Raw genomic sequence first — 6000 nt, forward strand, 5'->3', positions numbered from 1 at the left:
GTGCCATCTTTACTAACAAAAGTAGGCATCGAACTAGAGTCTTCACTAGAATCCTCATTGTCGGTTTGATCAGCAACTTGTCCTTCAATCTCGTCGGGCTCGGAGTCAATTTTGTCCACATAGTCCTCTTCGTCGCTGAGTGACTCCTCAAGTAGAGGTAAATCTTCCCCTAGATCGAGGTTTCCGTCGTGATACATTTGTATCTCCTGTTCCGTCAGTTGAGCAGGATTTTTCGGTTTCCATTCGGCCTTTTTTCCTTTTCTAAAAACGCAACAACTTCAAACTAACATAACTAACAAAAAAATAGTATAACTCACCAATATTCTAACACAAAATTTTTTATTATTTTCGTCCGCACTCTACAGCAGAAGTGCATCATCACCAATGGTCTAACTAGAAGTGAGTTTGAGTTTGAGCAAGCACAGAAAAATCTCGCCGAAAGCAGTTTGCCGCTGACAAGTATAGACTACTTGCTCAACGCACTGACTGGGGTATTTTTGTACCCCAGGCTACAAAAACCGCTGTAAAAAAATAGTAGATTTTTTTTTTCAAATATTCCTACCTGGATTTATATAGCAAAATACCTCTCTTTAGCATATACCTAAAGAAACTTTAATTTCCTGTATGACAAAAAGATAATATTACAGTTGTTAGGTTCGATGTTGTTGAACAAGTAAAATTCACGAGTACTGGTTAAGGTGTTTAATGACTACGTTCTTAAACTAAAAATCTATGATGAGATGTGTTTGAGAGTCGGAATGGTAATTGAATGCTACAGTAATGCTTGCGGCCTAAGACTTAAACTAGTAAGCGAAAAAGAATTGCGAGTAAAGAGAGAGATGGAATGAAGTGGGTCTAGAGCTGACTAAGTATAAATGTAATAAAATATCTATAAGAATAAGCCTGGGAATATAACATCCCTCCCTCCTTAAGATTAATCAATAAGATAAGAACAAGATATCGTAATTGATTAATTCAAGAAGAACAAAATATAAATTTACGATAAAATTAAGAATATGAAAAACATATAAGATAATGATTAAAAATAATACCATAAAATAACATAATGTAGATAAATAAGATAGATAGGCAACTTAAACAACTAAAAATAGTGATTAAAAATAACAATACCACAAATAAAGAATATAGGTAAGTTTAACTAGATAAATAGTTAATTGTCTCTGATCGAGGTGGATTTTCGCGATTTAACGACGAAAGGATTTTTGTAGTCTTGAGGGTTTGTAGACCTGATGGCTGGTACTCTGGTCGAGGTTGAAGTCATGGTAGTGACTGGGAGGCTGGAGTTTAAGGGTAGTAGCTCAGTGGGTTCTCTGTCTCGTCTAAACTGTTGCAACACTTCTTCTGGTGCATTTGAATGTATAAAAATGTTACTATTGGAGATAGAGGAATTGTGGCTATGTGACGTCAACTGGTGGATCACTTTCTTTTCAGGCAGGAATCTTCCAATAATCGGTATCCATTTACAACTGCAGCAATACTTGGAACAGCAACAGCATATGCCGACAGCAATGACGATTATTATAGAGCCAGAAATGACTAAGTTCCACAAGGTATGATGTTCTCCAAAAAATGGTTTGTTGATTTCACTTTGGAGGGTTTCTTCAAACATTTCCAATTTATGTTTGGCATGCCTCAATTCATCAAGATTGATGTTATTTAATTGGAGTGGTTCCATGGTCACTTTCTTTAAGTCTTCTCTATCCTTAATACAACAATCATCTTGATTGATGTTTACATTGGGGATGAAGTGAGTGAAATTACTGGTTCGGTTAGACGTTGATTGAAGAACAGATGATAAGGTAAAACACTTGCATCCTGTGTCGAGTTTTAGAATTCCCGTTTTACTAAGGGTAAATTCCAAAAGAACTTCCGAGTTTGGCTCACAAGAGAGGGTTGCACTTACAGGATCGGTAGTGATGAATAACCATTCATTTTCTGTTAGCTTGTGATAAGCCTCCAAATGAGCATTGATGGTTTTTGTAATACAATCCACGGGAATTGTACTGGACTGGCTTATTTTAAGCTGGACCTCGCACACTGGTTTTTGCGAAGTTAGATATGTAGTTGTATCCTCGCAGAGTTTGGTAGTATCGTCCAGGATTTTGCAGGTAGACAAGTCTTTCAACAAAGCAAATCTTGTTTTGGTAGTGCTTATCATTAAGAAAGGACTTGAGGGATCAATAAATGAATAAGTGTAGGTGAAGATGTCAAAAACTGGAAGAGGAATCATGTTGTACAAGTTGTACGTCTGATCAGAAGTTATTGGAATTTTGATCGCAAATATTAAAATGCCGTTATTGTAAATTACGTGTAATTTACAAATTGAGAAATATTTGTATACATTATCATAATTGGTCAATGAAATTGGAAAGTTAATATCATTATTTAGTTTTATTTTAAAAAGTTCATCTCTTAATTGTCTAGGACTTATTACATCTGGATGGATGATTCCTTGCTTAGCAAAAAGAATTGATGAAATCAAAATGTCATATTCTTCATTTAATTCGACAATTAATTGCGACAATAAATTAATGTGTTCAGTTATTAGTCTGATGTGCGAAAACTCATTGATCTTGTTAGTCACTTTTGTAGAAAATTCATTGAATTTTTCAAAATTTTTATTTAATTTTTTTTCATTCACTTTTAATGAAATGACAGAATTATTATAGTTTTCAATTGCTGAAACAATTACCCTTATTTGTTGTTGCATCAAAATTTGCGTCTCCCTATTTTTGTTTGTTAAAGCATCAATTGCTTCACTATAATATTCTGCATCGTCCGCATCTGGAGTTCCAAATAACCATTTAAATGCAGTTGAGACTCCTTTAATTAATCCGCGGCGTTTTCGTCTATTATCCAAATAATGACCAACTAAATGAATAATAGTATCAAGTTTCCTTTGTAATGTTTTGATCTGATACTCAAACTTTGTAATAGAATCAGAACAGTGAAATGTATGAGTGTATAGGTTATTGTTTTCGATATCCGAAGAAAAACATATAGTTTTAGATTTTACATTCACATTTTCGATTAATTTTAATTTATTTATGTAAAAGGTTATGTTTCGTAAACAAAGAAGATTAAATGAGTCGACTTGTAACTTAAGCTTCCCTAAGTTTTGATAAAACACTCCGGCTTGTTCGCTAATCGGAGTAATGTGATATGGCTGATGAGCACGCGTCGTCGTGTGGGCGATTATGGACCACGTTATCGTTATCAACCAGAGAAGTCGAATGACACCTGTTTTCATCTGAAATAAATGGTTTCAATAAGTCTTTGTGATAAGAGACTATTTTATTTTTTATTTTAACGGACACGGAATTATTGGCATTGACTTTCATTATTTTATATGGACCTTTGTAATTCGGGGATAATTTTTTACTCATTCCTGGTTTTGAAGATTTATCAAGTACATACACTTCGTCTCCTACGGAAAAGTCAAAATTGTTTATTTTTTTATCGTAATTAGTCTTGGACTTTTCTTTAGATTTTTCAATGTTCTCTCGGGCAATTTGATACGATCTATTTAATTTCAATTGCAGCTGTTTGTGATATGAGTCATACGTGTAAACGAACTCGGGATTTTGCGTGACTTTATTGGGAATTAGAGATTTGTGTCCGAACACCAACTCGTAAGGTGTAAATTGAGTAGTTGTATGGATAAGTGTGTTGTACTAGAACATAGCTATGTGGACAAATAAATCCCAATTGTCTTGAGTTTGATTAACAAAATGTTTTAGATAATCTTTTAAGGTAGAATGTGAACGTTCTAGCGCTCCATTATTTTGAGGTCTATAAAGAGAGGTAGTGATATGTTTTATTTTGAAGAGCTTATTTACTTCTTTTAATAGATTAGATGTAAAATCAGTACCATTATCGGTAACAATAGATTTTGGCATTCCAAATATTAGCATAAATTCACAAAATTTATCAGCTATAGTTTGAGCTTCATGGTTAGGTATAGCATACGCATAAGAAAATTTAGATAGATCATCCTGTAAGCTTAAAATAAACCGATTTCCAAACTCAGTAAGTGGCAATGGACCTACAATGTCTAAAAATAACTTTTTCTAATTATGGCATATAAAGTGACACTTTTCAAAACTGATTAGAGTGACAAAACGTTTTACTTTATGTAACTAGTTACATGTGATCACTTTATGTAACTGGTTAAGAAAAGTTCATTTCATCACTCCCTGTTTTTATGCATTTCCGTAGAAACATATGGGTATAACATATAACTCATTCAAATTGTAGGACCTCGCTGCGCTCGCCCTACAAACATTCATTCGTTACACAAAATCGATCTTTTCGTAACTGGTTACATAAATAGCTATTTTAAAGGGTTGTTTTGAGTTGTTTTGTAATTTGCATAGGAGCTTTAATTGGATGGCGATTGACTTTATTTTCTTGGCATTTTTGACAAGTTTTGATAAAATTTCTTATATCTTTTTTCATACTTTGCCATTTAAAACTTTCTTTTATTCTTTTATAAGTTTTACTAAAACCTGGATGACCCGAAATTGATGTACTAGGATTTTCTTTAATTATCTTACTTATTTCCTCTTTAGTGTGGTTTAATTTTTTCAGAATCTACTATAATGAATTTAAGAGCATCTTCGAAAAGATAGAATATTCTGCAGGAAATCAAACGAACCGTTAGTTGTATATGTACAGGGTGATTGAATTTTGACCACCACCTTAACTTTCTTAATTTTGATTTTAGCAAAAAACGTTAAATACAAAACTAGTAGATATTTAGGTCTACTTTATTTTTAGATAAACAGTTATTATACAGGGTGTCCCAAATTTGAGTAACGAACCAAACTTATGTTTTTTTAAATACAATGACCAACTTTTTATCCGATATTTGAATTCTACGCCAAATTCTAGGCCTAATTGATGTAAAATGTCTGTATCGATATTCAACTATTTCCGCAGCAGCGTCCTTGATTGAGTGAATTTTTACCACCCCCTTAACTTATTTAATTTTGGTTTAGCCCTGAGCAGGGACTACCGCAAGGCTCACCTCTTTCACCTTTACTATATAATCTGTACTGCCATGACATATACAACCATAACAAACAAGACAAAAATCATATTGACGAAACAGCATACATATTACAATACGCAGACGACACTGCACTTATTGTTCACGACAAAACTACAACAAAAGCAGTTTCAAAACTACAATCACTTACTGACGACACCATGACATGGTTCTACAGATGGAGACTAACGCCTAACGCAACTAAAAACCAGCTTTTATTACTGAACCATCAAATAAAAAACGACTCACCAAACATAACCGCAGACGGACACATAACTGATCCCAAACAAGACGTTAAATACTTAGGGATAACACTGGACCAAAAACTAAAATTCACAAAACACCTTAAAAATGTCCGGACTGAAATCATTAAAAGAACAAAACACTTTAGGTCACTAACATACAAAAACAAAGGCATTAGTACAAAAACGGCAACTCAAATATACAAATCCATCTGTAGACCGGTCCTGGACTACGGACACTTACTTAGAGCAAACGCTACGGACAAGACTAAAAAATATACACAAATTACTGAACAGATTGCTCTAAGACTAATAACAAAAATACGACATCCTGCAAACCCACTACACAACCCATCCAACCAACTTCTCTACGAACGTACGAACATGACTAAAATAACTGACAGACTCATACAACTACAAACCAAGTGGAAAAATAACCCAAACAACTTGACAATTGTAAATCCACTATGCATAACCAGACAGACTAGACAATCCCGTTATCTTTTCCCCGCTCTCACCCTGTTAGAACATTTTAATTAGAACTTTTTTTTTTCTCAATGTATAATTTGTATATATTAATTAGAAATAAGATTACCTGTACATATTAAAAAAAGATGTATACATAGGCAGAAAGACCGTAATGGTCGATAGCCGTTTTTTCTTGGAAATAAAGATTGTTATGTTTTT

The sequence above is a fragment of the Ips typographus genome, linkage group LG3, assembly GCF_016097725.1.
Source record: "Ips typographus isolate SLU linkage group LG3, UJ_Ityp_2.0, whole genome shotgun sequence".
Taxonomy (NCBI): Eukaryota; Metazoa; Arthropoda; class Insecta; order Coleoptera; family Curculionidae; genus Ips; species Ips typographus.